Source organism: Dermacentor variabilis, unplaced genomic scaffold, assembly GCF_050947875.1.
Source record: "Dermacentor variabilis isolate Ectoservices unplaced genomic scaffold, ASM5094787v1 scaffold_14, whole genome shotgun sequence".
NCBI lineage: Eukaryota > Metazoa > Arthropoda > Arachnida > Ixodida > Ixodidae > Dermacentor > Dermacentor variabilis.
In genome coordinates, this window is record NW_027460302.1 from 3,483,328 (window position 1) to 3,501,549 (window position 18,222).

Sequence of the window (18,222 nt, forward strand, 5' to 3'; positions counted from 1 at the left end):
AATCTTGGTAATAGAAGACATATTATTGGATCGAAAGGGTGATACTCGACACTTTCCGAATTTTGCCCGTGCTGACAATGAATCGATTATTGATATTTTTGATCTTCATTATTACAGTTTTCTGCACAGCACTTGTAGCGTGGATGACCTGTGGCTTGTTTTTAAAAACATTGTTCGTGACTGCATTCAGCGTTTTGTACCAGTGATATGCAAGAAGTCAGACAATAACAATCCCTGGATTACGCGAGAAACTTTGCAATTACAGCGCAAGCTAAAGCGATTAAAGAAAAGAATAAAAAAATCAAGCTCAGCCTTTTTAGAGGCAAAAATTCATGAAGCTTCAGAGAAATTAAAACAGTGCATTTTGAAAGATACAGAAAAATACTACAATAAGCAACTTCCAGCTTTTATAAAAACTGCACCTGAAAAGTTTTGGCGGTCAATTGCACCAGTTTCTCGTTCTACCGATGCATTTATTATAAATGGACAACATGTAAGTGACAATGTCCAGGTTTCGGCAGCATTTAATAACACCTTTAAGAAAGTTTTCACGAAAGATGACGGGCGTCTCCCACCCTTTAGCATGTCCCTTCCTTCTATGCCTGATGTTATAATTTCTGAAGAGGGTGTTTTTAATCTATTGTTAAAACTGGATATTAAGAAATCACCTGGACAAGATGATATTCCAAATGCCTTCCTTAAACAGTATGCAGAGTGGTGTTCAAAGTATTTGTGCGTCCTATTCACTCGATCATTGAAAGAAGGTGTTCTACCGTGTGATTGGAAAACTGCTACAATTAAGCACATGCATAAAAGTGGAAAGAAGACGTGTATTGAAAATTATCGCCCTATTTCATTAACTTCGACAATGTGCAAATTATTGGAACACATCATTCATAAGCATCCAACTAATTTCCTCGACGAGCATAATGTACTGGCAGCTGTTCAACACGGGTTCAGACGCGGGTATTCCACATGAACTCAGCTGGTCGAAACAATCCATGATTTTGCGACAGCAATCAACGAAGGAAAACAAGCTGATGTTATCTTTATGGACTTTCGAAAAGCTTTCGATAAGGTTTCGCACAAGAAACTACTTCATAAACTCAGTTTTATTATAAATAATAAACTGATTAACATGGATACAACTGTACCTATCTGATCGCCGTCAGTTTGTCGAACTGCATAAAACTTGCTCCAATTACGTTCCTGTCGATTCTGGTGTTCCCCAGGGCTCGGCCTCGGCCCCCTACTGTTTTTAATGTTTATTAATGATATTGTTAAAAACCTGTCTGTACGTGTTAAGCTATACGCGGACGACTGCGTGCTGTATGAGAAAATAAGTTCGACTGATGATCAAATTAGGCTGAATAATGATTTTGCAAAAATAGTTTCTTGGTGTGAGAAGTGGCAAATGTCAATTAACTTTGAAAAAACTGTATTTATGATAATAACACTTAAAAAGATCCCTCTTCTATATTACTACACTGCTAATAATAATTTTCTTCATGAAGTCACAGAATATAAGTATCTAGGTCTATGGATCTCTGATAACCTTTCTTGGACCAGGCATGTCGACTATGTTTCAGCAAACGCTCTCCGAAAGCTTTTTTTCTTACGACGCTCGCTTAAGCTAGCAACCCCTGGTACACGCCTCCTTGCCTACAACACTATTATAAGACCAATCTTAGAATATACAGTAATTATCTGGGAGCCTTTTACAAAGGTAAACATAAATAAACTTGAAAGAATCCAAAAGAAAGCAGTAAGCTTTATATATAACACTTACGGGCGAGCATCAGTCAGTAACCTCCTCAAAAAAGTGGTTTACCCTCTATTCCTAACAGAAATCGCATATGTCGCTTAAAGTTCTTCTATCAATTAATTAATAATAATTTCAAAGTTGACACCTCCAATATCCTTACCTATTCCTCGGGGTACCAAACTAGAAATCACCATTCTCTTTCTATAACACCATTAAATCCACGAGTTAATTGTTTTAAATATTCCTTTTTTCCAAGGACCATCACTGATTGGAATAACCTCACAGATGATGTTGTCAGACAGACATCATTACATTCATTTCAAGAGCATTTGAATTGATTGTTGTTAATGGACCTTGTCGCTGTATTCTCTTGTTGAATTTCTATGTGCAATTTTGTTTTCTTTGCGTCTGTAATTCTGTATCTTAACACAATGTTTCCCACCTGCTATGATCTTGTGTACAAGATCGCAGTATTCATAAATAAATAAAATAAATAAAAGGTTTATTTTTGATAGATACAGAAGAGACAATTCGCCATCCTTATTGATGCAGAAGTACAATGTACCGACTCTCGAGGTTCGCCGGAAAATTAGTCGTCTTGGCTTTCTTCACAACTGCCTTGCAGGGAAAACTAAATACTTCCCAATTGCATAAAACATTTAACTACAAAGACAACTAGACACTGCCATGAATACTCTTTATCGAAACCAACGCACACAAGTACACTTCTTTCTCCTGAACAGTGTCCGAATGGAATTCCTTGCCTCGACAGATTTTTGAACCCGCCGACTTTTTGAAGGTGCTCGAGTCCCATATTGTAAATTTCGATGGTTGAACATTGCTACGGTCTTCGTGTTCTGTTGATTTTTGTTGTTGTTGATCTTTGTTTCATTGTATGTATCCTTTGTAGCCCCTCCTGCTAGGGCCCAATTACTGGCTTGCAGTATTGCGTAAATAAAAAAAAATAAATAAATGTAACTGGCGTTGTCAATTTGCAACTATAAACACCATAACCCCCGATTCGTGCGGCCTCTAATATATATATATATATTTCAGGTTGTTTTACATATAAGTACGACTGGTTTGGATAACGTTCTCGCTCGCTAAAGGCTAGCACCAAACACCGGGCCTGACGCCTTGCTTGAGTCTCGACTTTTCGCCAAGCTGGTAGAGTGGCCAACCAGTGCCCAATTCAATAGCCTTGCCGCGAGCTTCCGTATATTCAGCTTTTCATCAAGCGCCCACCCTGACACAGTTTAAAGGTGTATGCACGTCAGGCCACTCTTGCAGTACCACGCTTGGCTTTACTTGGCAACTCAACAGAGGTTAACTGCTGCCATTTACTCGCAATTACTGCAGTATTAAAGCCTTCACACTTGCTTTCCACTGGCGGGCTTTCTCAGAACTATACATTCTAATGATAAAACAGCGCTGGCTACAAGACCACGCAAAGAGGGCAAAACAGTTGCTGCGTGTTGTCCCTCTTTGCGTGGTACATGTAGCCAGGGCCGTTTTTCACACGTTCAAGCAACTAGCTCGTAATCCCACTCTCGTAGCAATAATTTCACTCTTTTACCCACACCACCAGATGACATTACAGTGGCAGGGCGTGCTCCCTACATCGCAATGCCAGAGCACACACTACAGGTGTGTTCCAATTCTGGCCAGCATCGGAGATGTCTACGTAGACAGCTAATGAGACAGTCGGCGCAGCTTCGAGGCCACGTAATGGAAAGTGATTTGAGCCGCCTGGAAAACACTTCTGTGATGCGACAGCACCTCATGCCAACAAGACAGAGTTGACAAAAGCGCACATTATTTGTGAATTTTAAGTATTTGCGCCAGCCAATCTATGAAAAAACACGATATGGCTTACATTAAGGGTATAACAAAGCGTGTATACGTTTTTTTTTTATGCGCAGACGACCTTACCGTCGAGTTTTCGAACGTCCTGCTCTGCCGCCACCATGTTTAGGCAGGAAAGAAGCCTACATCGTTATTAGAGAGTATTAGAATAGGGGGCCCAAATGTGTTGGGGCCCCAAAGAAATAGCGTCGAAGCATGTGAGAGATGCAAACTGCATTTGGGTTTTGCGTTGGGAATGCTATTTTACCAATTTAGCAGGAGCCCGAATAGCGGCCCCAAAAGCTTTGCGTTAGCAAACATGGCGGGACCCATCGAAGCGATGGCTCTAACCTAGCACCAAAGTGCATTCGATTCGTGGTAATGCATTAAGTTCGCAAGCTAGGAGCAGTGACTGTGGTTATCGTTTTCTCTCAACTAGCGTGTGTTATGAAGATTGATTCATTAGACGCCGCCGATTCCGAATTCAATTGTGGATTTTATGGCTCATAGGCCTAACACGGCTAAGCTTGACTGATGAAGGAGGCACGCAAAGTTGGTTTGCTCAAAACTAAGTGCAACTAATTGTTTGCTGCTTACAAAATAACCTCTAAATTGTAATTAAACACGAATACACGCAAGCCGCAATTACTATTCCTATCATAAAATCGTATATTTTATTTAATTATTTCTAATAGAAAAGACATTGTAGTGGCATTGTCAGCGCAAGACGCTATCCACAAGCGCAAAGCCCTATTCTAAAGCTCTTCACTCGTGCATGCCCTAACACCAACACCCACAAAGTTTTTGGGGCCCCAAACTAATGGGGCCCCTATTCTAAAACTCTCTATTGACTTCTGTGCTGTCTTCGCGAAGCTGTCTTCGATGCCTCCATGATAATTGAAACGATACCTAACTGCTGTCCAGTTAGCCGTCTACTTTGCCGTCTTGGCCCTTTCACTGAATAAAACTTCATCTTCCCTCTAGCAATCTTTGCAGCAAAGTGTGTGTGTGTGTGTGTGTGTGTGTGTGTGTGTGTGTGCGTGCGTGCGTGTTTGTATATATCATCATCAGCCTAGTTATGCCCACTTGCAGGGCAAAGGCCTCTCCCATACTTCTCCAACTACCCCGGTCATGTACTAATTGTGGCCATGTTGTCCCTGCAAACGTCTTAAAGGGCCCCTGAAACGGTTCGAACAAATTTTGTAGACGCGTAGGGTACAGCTTAAGTAGAACATTCGCACCACAATTTAAGTGAAGCGTTACGTATTAATGGAGCTAAAAGCGATTAGAAGTTACCCTCCTCCCTAGCCATGCTTTTCCTCCTCAACTCGTTCGCCGAGCGAGTGCGGCTAAGCTCCGCCTTCACTGGTTCAGCGTCACGATGCGACGTCACATCGTCCACTTCCGGTTGTTTTGGGGCCCGCCCCCGCCCGCGCGAGACCGCTCAGCTAGCCGCTTGGCCGTCGACCCCAAGCGAGAGCTATCGAAGCAGCGTGCATTGCGAGCATTCTGTCGTAGCGCCGAACGTGTCTTGTATTCCGGTAACCACAGGCAAGCTGGTCATTTCGGCAAATGACTGTAGGCATAAACTCAAGCTGATGAAGGAACTTTAGCGTAGACGTACGTGAGCGGCCTGATCGGTCAGCACGGTCCATACACTTGTTGTTGCAGCGTTTAACCAGCCAAACAAAGCGCTAATATTGCTCTAACCAAGTGTAAAACATTTGAAACATTTATAAAAACAAAAAGCGGGGAGGAAGTGCGCCGCCTTCCACCGAGCGCGATACATCGGGGGGAGTGGAGGGAGGGGGGCGCGGGTCTTAGGATTCTGTGATGTGTTAATCTGTGATTGTCCAACGTATGTATTTGCCTCGACTCGTTATGTAGTGACGTTTTCTTATATATGTAGATTTATTGGAGACTTATACGTATATTTAAATATCTTGTTGCGAGCTTTTGTGTATACGTGCAGTGAACTTAGTTTCCAGTGACACTCTTGCCCGTTATCAAGATGTATCTTCGCATTTCTAATGTAGGAGTGCGAGTCAAATGAAAGTGAGGCAACCCACCCCGCACAATAATGGTTCGGTTCATTATGTGCCAGACATGCGCGTAGCACACACAGGCATCTAACTTGGAAAAGTGACACGCAGGTGTGAGGATAAATGCTATTTAATGCTCTCATACACTGGGTTGAACATGGTTAATAATAATATTTGGGGTTTTACGTGCCAAAACCACTTTCTGATTATGAGGCACGCCGTAGTGGAGGACTCCGGAAATTTTGACCACCTGGGGTTCTTTAACGTGCACCTAAATCTAAGCACACGGGTGTTTTCGCATTTCGCCCCCATCTAAATGCGGCCGCCGTGGCCGGGATTCGATCCCACGACCTCGTGCTCAGCAGCCCAACACCATAGCCACTGAGCAACCACGGCGGGTGGTTGAACATGGTTGCGTGACATAATGGACGCTCCAAAAGTTGAACAGCGTGGTGCCGTGAGGTTTTCGACAGCTGAAGGTGTTTCCCAAAAACAAATTAGTCGCCGTATGGCTGCCACATGCGTGGGTCACTGTGATCACATTTCAATGGTCACTGTGAAGCGTTGGAGCAAACGGTTCAAAGGTCGTGAAAGTTCCAAAGACGATTCAAGACCGGGCCAAAAGCCGCCGTGCAATCACACCCAACGCAATTGCAAAGGTTGATGAGCTTATTAGATAAGAACCAAGGATAAGCATCGATTAACTGGCAGAGCGTGTGAACATCACTCATGGTTCGGTTCACACCACAATTCATGAACATCTCGGTTATCGGCTCTTGTGTGCACAATGGATGCCCAAGATTTTGAACCACCGCCAGAAGCGAGAGGTTCGGCACTGCCTTGACACGTGTGATACGGTATAACAACGAGGGTGACGACTTCTTGCCTGCAATTATAACTGGGGACGAATCATGGTACCACTATTAGGAGCCTGAAACACGACGGCAATTCTTACAGTGGAAACATTCGAATTCACCATCCCCAAAGAAAGCAAGGGCAGTCGGTTCCGCCGAAAAGGTGCTGACTTTTTTTTTTTTTCGATCGCCAGGGGCAATTACTGATCGAATTTGCTAAACCTGGAGGGACTATCAATTGTTTCCGATATTGTGAAACGCCGAATCGGCTGCGTGTCGCAATCAAGAACAAACGGCGTCGAAAATTGACGGACGGGGTCATACTGGTCCACAACAAAGCCCGTCCCTACGTCGCTGATGTAGTTAATACAAAACTGGCAAAGTTCAAGTGGGAAACGCTGCAACATCCATCATACAGCCCAGACATGTCGTCTTGAGACTTCCACAATTTGGGGCAACTGAAAAAAAAAAAGAAACAACAACGGCTCAAGCGAAGCAGATTCGTCCGGACGAATCGTCCTGGTCCGGACCAGGACGAATTTTTCTTCAACTACGAGGCTTTTCTTTCGAGGAACCCGTATGGGTTTCCTTTGTAGCAACTGCTAAGAACGGGTGGCTGTCTGATTTTCCCTTTATTCATAACTCCTGCTTTTTATATTTTCTCCCTGTTGGGACTATAATTTCGGTGCAACTACCACAATACACGACCGGTGACAGCTCCTCCTGCGCAATACATTGGAACGAAGGACATCGTCATTGAGACTTTTCCCTGGCCGTTGCATATGTACAAAAATGTGAACAAGTTTCTTGCATGACGAAGTTGTATTTAAATGTTTGTCCTCAGCTTTTTCATTTCACGGCCTTTACATTTTTCATATCAGCGGCATACGCTGCTTTGCTGGTTTCGAACTGACATAGTTCTAAAGTTCGTATAATATTATATTTACTTATTAAATAAACAAAACACATGGAAGAATTGATATCAGTTATTTCGGACGTAATTCTTGGGACATACGAGTATATTTTTTTCATGAAAAAATAAAAATATTTTACTTGTCTTGACAGTGCGTAGCGCTCAAAGATTTGTCTGCAGCATCTTTGGTGATTGCAATGCAATTATTATTCTTGTATTTGATCCCTCGACAAATTCTATAAGGAGGAGGCCGAGCTGTGGCTTCCATTATTAGCACACTAAGCGGAAAGTCTAGCTGGGTCATTATTCCACGAGCGATCGACGCGGGTAAAAAAATGCACACTTTAGATCCCGTCGAATATTTTATATTTCATGCGACTGTCAATCGGTAGCGCGAAAGTGAGCGCGCCTTCTTTGCAAAATGAATATTTTAGGAGGGAAATTCTGCAGTGCGCAGGCGCCCATTCAGTACACAAGGCTTTCTCGCAAATTCACAACGAAGTGAAGTACAATATATATTACAGCTACGAAGAAGACATCTTTGCCTGCAAAACGTTGACGTAAAGAAGGGTCAGCTAGCACTGTTTGAAGCTTCCGTGCAAAACGGAAGTGTTTTAGAATAGCTGCTTAATTTACTACAATTTTCAAATGTTGCTATATTTACGAATCTTTAGCAACTAAACCAATCCATGTAGCCTTTCGAAATTTGGTGCACTGCGAGACCTTCACCTATTCAACAATTGTGCTGAACATTGTTGCTGTATCACCAATTATGATTTTTATATTTCGGCCAAAACGTTGTTTTGACGAAAACGAACGCTATTTAAAAATCTAAATAAAAAGCCCCATCGTAACCTTTTCTCAAAATCTCGTAAACAGCTGTTCACAGGCACTTGAAAAAGAATATTAAAAACATGCTTCATTATTTTGTTTGTAATGACAAGGCAGGTGGTGGTAGAAACGACAGCTTTGCCAGAATGCAGCAAGGTCTAAGAAAAAGGGACATCGGGTAAAAAGAATGTGCATAAGGCTCTGACTTGCCTAAATTTCATGATTGCGACAAGAAGGCAGTTTTGGCCTTACGGTTAATATTTATGCATACAAATGCGTTTAGTACAATATTATTAATTCGATTTAATGGGAATCAGAAGCGTCGGCATAGCCTTTACATGGCTCCTTTATTTAACAGCATGTGTGCACAGCTTACAGCGTAGATAACTTGCTCCTTCTGTTAATGAAGGTTTGTATTTCTTTGTCTGCCACAGAATTAACAGTTAATTTTCTGTGAATGTACACAGGTAAAAGAATGTATAGGGCAGGTACATGCCTCTGATGCAGATAATGCCTCTAAAAAATGCCCTACTGGTCATTATATAAACGCCATTAGATAACCTAAGGTGCGTTGGTGGGAGTGGCGACGGTGTTGGTTAGGGCAGGGTTAGCTGGCAGATACTTCCAGCTGCCTAAAACTACCGAAACTGCCTTTCTTCCGCAATCACGGTCAAGTTTAGGCAAGTCAGAGCCTTATGGACGTTCTTTTTACCCCGATGTACCTTTTCCTGAGCACACTGCTGCATTCTGGCGAAGCTGGCATTTATACCACCTATACTGTCATTACAAAGAAAATAAAGCAACGTTTTTAAATAATGCTCCATGCATATTGCGTGCTTCTTGTGGACGATGCACGCGGGCGCCCCGACGACGAACGCTCTCGAGCTGAACTGGCCAGCGCCGCAGTTGACCTTTGCAAATGTACTTTATGTAAATAGTCTCCAGTTGTTAATCCTTCGTTCGCGTAACGATATTTTTCAAGTGCCTGTGAACAGCTGTTTACGAGACTTGTCAAAGTTTACGATCGTTTTCTTTATTTTGATTTTTAAATGAATGAATGAGGTTTTATAATTAATATACAAGATACAGTACAAGGGAATAATATACAGGAGGAGGCCCCGAGCTTAAACACTGTAATGGGACCTCCTGTACAGCGTATTAGTAAAAATAAAGCAAAATATAAAGTATAAGTAAGAATAGCGTTCATTTTCGTCAAAACTTGACATTTCGGGCGAATCGTAAAAATCGCAATTGGTGATACGGCAACAATATTCAGCACAATTGTTGAACAGGTGCACCACATTTCGAAGTGCTGCGTGGATTGGTTCGGCTGACAAAAATGGTCGTCAGTACGGGAACGTAGCAAATTAAGCAGTTATTCTCAAACACTTCCCCTTTGCATGTGTTGACCAGAGACGCCGTGAAGCCAAGTATTTATTCGGACAGCAACATGAACATAACAGACAGCAACGATTCAGTGGCTTCGCCTTATAAAGGGGGCATGGGTGCAGCCGAGGCATGCGATTGGCTAGCGATACAATAGCACATGTGAACAATGACCGCGTGCATCAGATACGCGGCGCACAGTGACAAGAGAATACGCTTGATAAACCTTGCACCCCGATACAACACTTCCCCTCCAACAAGATCAGAATCTGTCATACGTCAGACGATCCGGCTTCCGCTTATCACGAGCGCTGCGCCTGGGTAGCACAGGTGAACCGGCATCTGACGTTGATGCACTTTGGGCTGCATGTGAGAGTGGGCCACCATCACTACGATCCAACACTGGCCGGTTTGAGGCGGGTGCAAGGAAACTTTCGCTTTCAAGCAGTTCACTTGCATGTGGCAATGCTACATAATTTTCTTTCACGACACTACCAGGCTTTACACAAGAATGTCGCAAATGGTCCGCGTGCACAAACCGCGTCTGTCCATCCACTACCACAAAGTATGTCATTGCCGATTTCACATCCATAATCTTGCCTGGACGCCATTTCACCTGTTCCCCACGTACTGAACGCACAAACACCCTATCCCCAACAGAAAATGCTCTGGGTGAACTCCTCCGCTTGTTTGCACTGCGTACATTCCTCTCAGATTTGGCATTTGTTGCATCCTGCAGATCTGGTTTCAATAACGACAACCTTGTGCGCATCTTCCTCCTCACGAAGAGTTCAGCTGGTGTTTGGCCGGTGAATGTATGCGGCGTTGTTCTATAAGCGAACAGAAAATTATCGATTCTGTGCTGCAGTGACCTGGAACTTTTATTCCTCTGGTCTCCCAGAAATTGCTTCAACAGCGACTGCTTTACTGTTTGAACCGCACGTTCGGCCGAACCGTTGGACTGAGGATGATATGGCGTAGTAAGCTAGTGCTTAACCCCATTTGACTATAGGAAGTCCTCAAACTCTTTTACACTAAACTGCGGCCCGTTGTCAGTGACTACCTCTTTCGGTAGGTCACGACTTGCGAACAACGAGCGCACTGTTTCTATCGTGCTTTGCGCGGTCGTTGACGTCATGACTTATTTCCAACCATTTGGAATAGGAATCTACAGCTAAAAGGAACATCTTTTTTTTTCTTTTTCAGCGAAGTCTAGATGTATCCTCTCCCAACTGCTTATGCAACACTTCCAAGATGAAAGCGGCGCTAGTGGCACCAAAGATTTTGTGCTTTGACAAATTTCACACTGCTTTACAGTTTGTTCCATTCAGTTGTCTATCTTTGGCCACCAAACCATTGACCTTGCAAGAGCTTTCATCTTTGTAATGCCAATGTGTTGCTCATGCAACAAACACATAACTTCACTTTGAAGCGAATGTGGTATCACGACTCTGTTGTTCCACACCACACAACCGCAATCCACTTAAAGTTCAAATCGTCTCACGAAGAACGGCTGATAATGAGCGTCCACAGCAGGCGGCCATCCGTGCCATACCATTTCACGAACAGCACTGACAACTGGATCTTCCACAGTTTCACGCTCGATATCTTTCGCAGTTATGGGGAGTTTATTGACAGGCGAAAAATAAAAGATTTCTTCTGCCTCGTCACCGGCTTCCGGCAGTGGAAGGCGTGATAAACCATCTGCATTGGCTATCTTTGTTCCTGGTCTGTGCAAAATACGAAAGCTGTAGTTTGCAAGAAAAATTCCCCAGCGGTGCACACGAGCTGCAGCTACTGCATTTGTGTGGTGCTTTGCCTCAAATATGACTGAGCGACTGGTGATCAGTGATTACACTAAAAGTACGCCTGTACAAATATTTATGAAATTTCTTCACTGCAAAAACGACTGCAAGCGCCTCTTTTTCCACTTGCGCGTAGTTACGCTCAGCAGGCGTCATCGTCCGCGATGACAAAGCGATCGGTCGCTCTACGCCCTCAACCACGTGCGACAGCACTGCGCCTAAGCCGGAAGCAGAAGCGTCACATGTCAGCTGTATTTCCTTCGTTACATCATACAGTTCCAAGATCATGTCTTCACTGATCAAATTTTTACAGCGACTGAAACATGCGTCACACTGGTTCGACCATTTCCATGTGCTGCCCTTGCGCAACAGTTGGTGGAGAGGCTCTAGCACATTTGCTAGGTCAGGCAAAAATTTAGCGTAGTAGTTTACTAGGCCGAAAAATGCCTTTAGCTGAGTCACATTACTTGGTTTTGGCGCTTCTCGAATCGCCTTTACTTTTTCCGCTGCTGGGCGTGCGCCATGCTTGTCTAAGTCGTGCCCCAAGTAACAAACATTTTCTTGGAAAAATTTGCATTTCCCTGCGTTTACACGAATGCCGTGCTTACTAGGCGCTTGTAGCACTTGCTGGGAACGATGATAGCACTGTCAGGTTTTTACCTGCTAATAACACATCGTCCAGGTAACAGGCTGTCCCAGGTATGTTTCGTAAAACCTGGTCCATCACGGCCTGAAACATTGCGGGTGAACTTGCCACTCCGTACGGCAATCGCCGGAACCTGAAAAGTCCCATGTGCGTATTCACCGTGAGCAGTTGCTGTGCCTGCTCATTCAGCTCAAGCTGTAGGTAAGCCTTCGACAAATCTAGTAAGGTGAACACGGTCCCTCCAACCAGTGACGCGAATATGTCCTCTGGCAGAGGCAGTGGATAGTGGTCAAGTTCAATATCCCGATTGACGGTGACTCTGTAATCCCCACATATCCTAATTTCTTTTCCCGTTTTCTTTGACACGATAACTAGCGGTATAGCCCAATCACTGTGCCTGACTGTACACCACACCAGCTTTCTCAAAGTCACGCAATTCATTCTCCACTTGTTCGCGCAAAGCATATGGTACTGGTCTCACCTTACAAAAAGTTGGATGCACATCGGTTTTCATTCGCATACTACCAGTGAATCCTTTGATAGAACTATAGCCTGGCTCAAACACATCACCGTACAACTGTTTCAACTTCTTTTCAGCTTCCGCTGCTACCATCTGCCTGCCCTCCTGTACGTTATCCACGCCACGTTGCAACTGCTGAACAGCATTTTGCAGGTCAACTTTTAGTGTAGTCATCCAATCGCGACCTAACAGCGTCGGCATGCGGGCTTCATTTTCTTGCTTTGCGACTATCAGAGGCAGATCGTAGCTTCGGTTCTGATAAGACACATTGACCTTTGCTACGCCTTTCACTTTGAGCGCAGTGCCATTATACACTCCTAGACGCACGTCGTCTTTGGAACATGGGTAGTTTGGAAAATTTTCATCAAAGCCTTTTTCGGACATTATGGTCACAGCTGCTCCCGTGTCTAGTTCCGTCGGAATCGACTTGCCGTTTACTTTTACTTTAAGCACTATAGGTGGAGAGCTATGAACTTGGTTAGTCGTACTAACTGTAAGCAAGTCTGTTGACGGCAAGGTCTCCAACTTTGTGCACGACCTAAGTTTTGCACATTTTCGCTACATACCCTGGCTTCCAGCATTTGAAGCAGGTACTTTTCAGAAAAGGACAACTCACTGGCGCGTGCAGTCCGCCGCATCTATGACAGGCGCGAACAATGCCTTTCCCACGTTGCTTCCTTGGACCGTTTTGGGGGGCACGCTGCCCGCTGCTAGCGGTCTTCGTTGCGTGTCGCCTGCCTTGCGTGGTAGGCTCCCGATGCCAGTAAACGTCGGCAGGACTGGCGGTTGACCCCTTCGGTAGCATTTCTCGGGTGTCTTTCTGGGCCGTTTCCAAGGCGGTGGCAATTTTGCATACTCGCTCCCAGGTGACTTCGTCGTCTGACAGGGCAAGAAGACGGCATCGAATCGAATCCGTCCCGATTCCAGCAATTAGTTGATCCCGGAGCGCGTCTTCCAAAAAGCTTCCAAACGAGCACGTTGCAGCCAGTCTTTTCAGCTCGACGATGAACTGCTTTAGGCTTTCGTCCGGCTCTTGATTTCGCTGGTAAAAGTTGATACCGTTCGGTAACCACTGACCGTTTTGGAGCATAGTGCTTTCGAAGAGCTTCTGTAGCTTCTTCGTACTTGACTTCCGTTGGTTTCTTCGGCAGCAGCAGGCTACGCAGAGTCACGTAAGCCTTTTCACCCAGGATTGTTGAGAAGACTTGCAACTTCCTACTTGCGTCTATTCCATTGGCGGTTGCATACAGGTCGAACCTTTCCAGGTAGACTTCGATATTGCCAGAGTCTGGGCAGAACTCGGCCAAAAATCGCAAGGTGGTGGTCATCACTGACGTCCTCGCTTGCCGTGGCGTCGTTGCCGTTTCCTCAAGTTTGGTCATTGCCTCTGCCCGAGCGATCCCATCCTCGTCGCCATGTTGGCCAGAGACGCCGTGAAGTGCTTATTCGGACAGCAACATGAACATAACAGACATCAACGATTCAGTGGCTTCGCCTTATAAAGGGAGCATGGGTGCAGCCGAGGCATGCGATTGGCTAGCGATACAATAGCACATGTGAACAACGACCGCGTGCATCAGATACGCGGCGCAGTGACAAGAGCATACGCTTGATAAACGTTGCACAGATACAACAGCATGGAAGCCTCAAACAGTGCTAGCTGACCCTTCTTTACGTCTACGTTTTGCAGGCAAAAATACATTCTTCGTAGCTGCATTATACTGCATTTGACATCGTTGTGAATCTGCGAGAATGCCTTGCGTACGAAATAGGCGGCTGGACACTGCATAATTTCACTATTTTTTTCCTCCTGAAATATTAAATCAAATTATGGGGTTTTACGTGCCGAAACCACGATCTGAGTATGAGGCACGCCGCAGTGGGGGACTCCGGAAATTTTGACCACCCGGGGTTCTCTAACGTGCACCTAAATCTAAGTACACGGGTGTTTTTCGCATTTAGTCCCCATCAAAATGCGGCCGCCGTGACCAGCAATCGATCCCGCGACCTCGTGCTTAGCAGCCGAACACCACACGCCCTAAGCAACCACGGCGGGTCTCCTAAAATATTCATTTGGGAAGGAAGCCAGGTTCACTTTCGAGCTACCGAGTGATATGCGCATAAAATAGAAAATATCCATTGGAATCTAAAATATGAATTTTTTTTTGACCCGCGTTGATCGCTCGTGGAATAATCACCCAGCTTGGACTACGTCGCGAATGAGACGGCACTCTGCTCGCCGGTGCCACGCCACGCTTGAAGTGCACAAGCGACGCCATGCACCGCACAATTCGTGGGCCGGTCTCGCCACCCGTGCTCGGGATAAACGAGGGCGCCGCGTAACCACTCCGCGCGGTGTCCACTTCAAAAGAGGTCTCCACACGAGCTCACGCCAGAGAGCATCCCGGCGGAAGCTGGCCCCCGACTTTCTCCACAAGGGACCCCGGGGAGGCGAACCCACGCTGTGCTCCCCTCCGACAGCTCGCGCGCACGCATATAACCAAGCCGTGCACCTTCCTCCCTGCTGCCGCTCTCGCGTCGTCGCGAGACATCGCAGACATTGGACGCATTCTTCACTACACACGGAACTGCTACGGTGCAGTCAGAAGAGGCAAACGACCGCGGCGACGCACGCACCTCCCCTGCCAGCAACGCTCCAACCGATGCACGCAATTAAGTGTACGCGGCGCACGGGGGCGCTACGCAGAGCCCTCGGCCGGACGTCAATAAACCGACGCAGACGCCGTCCGAAATTTCACCGGAGCGCGCGCAAGCAAATGCCTCCACGGGGAGTCAGAAACGGTGCCACCTTGAAGCTAGACACCGTAAAGTGTCGTGCACACGAGCTTTCAAAACGACTGCCGTCCAAAGGCGACTCGGTTACGCGAAAATGTAGTTTCACACCAGAAATTAAGTATGCCGGTGCGGTTTGATAGCGACATCGACAAGCGGACATTTAGTCCCTCATTTCAACTATTTTCGATCAAACTCGAACAATCTTGTAGTGTGCTTACTTAAAAAAAGGTAATAAAATCGTTAGACGACGCGGGACGGAGGGGCTTAGATCCAGTGAGCACGCAACCATTTACGAGGACAGTATATCTATAGCGTTTTCAATGCTTAAACATCACAAAAAAGTTCTAAAACTCTGCCCAAACACGCTGTTCGGGCAAAGCGGTCGACATGTTCCCCCTTGCGACTGTCGTCTGCTCAATGTACTACGTCTGCGCCACAGATGCCGGTGAAGCGCCGGTGGCGCTGTACTACGGCCACACTAAGAGAAATGCGGCCATAATGAAGCACAGAGCGCTATGGGGATACAATAAGTACCAACTACTCCGGGGTAACTGTAAAGGTGTAATGGTTCCAGGACTTAATTTTGGCAATGCGGCTGTTTACTTGAAATCGGGGGTACAATCAAGACTCGATCGGAAACAAAGGTCAATTGAACGCCTTGCATTGGGCGCTCACGGGAAGACTACAAATGAAGCTGTGCAGGGTGATATGGGCTGGACTAGTTTTGAAGGGACGCTCACAGTAAAACTGATTATGAAGAACGCCTGAGGAATATGGAAAAAAGTAAACGGGCTGGGAAAGTGTTCAGGTATATATGTACAGGAAAAACATTCATTCACAGTGGAGGCAAACAACTGGGAAGCTTACCAGCAAGTATGCGCCCTGTAGGGTGGGCAACACAGCAACAAAGAAGGTCAAACGGAAAGACAGAGAGGCCGAAATAATCTCACGGGTGGCGGCAATGGAAAAAAAAAAAAACCTGCCATGAACAACTACTTAAGAGGAAAAAAACGAAATCAGGAAAGAAACAATTTATAACAACACAAAGGGAAGCTCATTACTTTTCGAAGCGAGATCCGGACGCCTTAGAACACGCTCCTATAAAACGAGACATAAGAAGGAAGAAGAAGCATGTGCTTGCTGCGATAAAGCTAGGGAAACGATGGAGCATGTTTTATTAGAATGTGAGGACGTGTGCCGAGCGGTCGATTTAGGCACCACTGGCCTCCTGAAGCCCTTGGGTTGGGCGAGAGCTGAGGAAAAGTAAACATGTCCGCAATAGAGATTAGCAAGAGGCGATTGGAGGATTGGTGGAAGTGAGGAAACGGAGGCGTCCAAAAGCAAAGTTCGCAATAGGGGATCCGAAAATTTGGTTGCGGGAGTGCATAGGGTTTCTTTTTTGTTTTTTTTCTTTTTTAACCTAGGTAGGACATTAGGCAGTATAATAGCAAGCGCTTGGTGGCGCAACCCACCGCCCCATTCCAAAAGGGACGCTCATAACATCCATCCATGCACTAAAAAACACAGGGCCTCGAGGCTGGACGGGTCCGAGCACAAGCGCCCCGCGCAAACTCTCGAAAGCGGCATCGATTGTGTTCGAATCCGGGAAACGGGGTCACTGCCGGAGAAAATGGCCCATTGTGCGGACGGATCACAACAGCTGTGTCGCGGCTATAATAGCACCGGAGTCGCTCGAGAACTCGTGCAGACGATTACGAGGAGAGCCAGGCGAATGGGACCAGGGCGCAGCTCGCACCACAGGCGTCGCCACCGGCTCAGCTTGGAGCGTCGGACTGCCGAACAATTAGCTATTTTTGTCCATGACCTGCACATGGCCCTTGATTCTAACCTTCAAACTGACTCAATTTCGCGAAAGCCTTCGACAAGGTTCCTCACAAGCGCTTGCTACTATAACTTTCTTGGTTAAACTTGCATCATAAAATACTGCAGTGGATAGAATTTCTGGCAAACCGTACCCAATTTGTTCACGCTAATAATCAAACCTCTAGGTCTCTTGCAGTAACATCAGGCGTCCCACAAGGGTCAGTCCTTGGTCCCCTTCCATTTTTAATATATATTAACGACCTACCAACACAGGTCTCCTGTAACGTTCGTATCTATATCTATGTCGTATCTATCTATGCACAATCCGTAACCCCTCTGATCAACTAACTCTCCAAAGAGATTTAACCTGCGTCCAGGACTGGTGTAACCAATGGGTCATGGAACTAAACCCTGATAAATGCAAACTCATGTCATATCCTCGAAAACGTAATCCTATCCTGTTCCCTTATACAATCGCGCACGTCACGATAGCATTAACACAGTCTTACAAATACCTAGGCGTAACGTTGTCTAACAATCTAACCTGGAAAGCGCATGTCACTAGAGTGATATCTGCTAACAGAAGCCTTGCTTTCCTAAAACGTCATCTACGTCTAGCGCCACCAAACCTAAGATTGCTTGCATACAAGTCACTCGTACGCTCTAAGCTGGAATATGCCTCTGCCATCTGGAGCCCTAACTAAAAATATCTAACAAACTGTCTAGAATCAGTACAGAATCGTGCCACAAGATTCATCCATTCATGCTATTCATATAATGTCAATATATCGTTAAAAGCAGAATCCGGCTTAACAACCCTGGCTTGTCGGCGGCGTATGGCTACTATGTACTTATTTCATAGGTTTTTTTTTTACAGCTCACTTCATCATCCACTCTACATCAGGGGCCGCTATCTTGTACACGTTCGAAAAGCCGACGTTCGATTTCGCCTCACGCGATTGGACTAGACGGGCCCAGGCAGCGATATCGGCGCA

General features: G+C 45.6%; 1 protein-coding gene and 1 pseudogene across 4 annotated transcripts in view; both read right to left on the minus strand.

The window, feature by feature from the left end:
* The window catches only part of LOC142567817 (USP6 N-terminal-like protein), a 230,112-nt gene that overhangs the window by 169,641 nt on the left and 42,249 nt on the right, over positions 1–18,222 (minus strand). The window lies entirely within an intron of this gene.
* Positions 12,476–14,160, minus strand: LOC142567760 (uncharacterized; annotated as a pseudogene).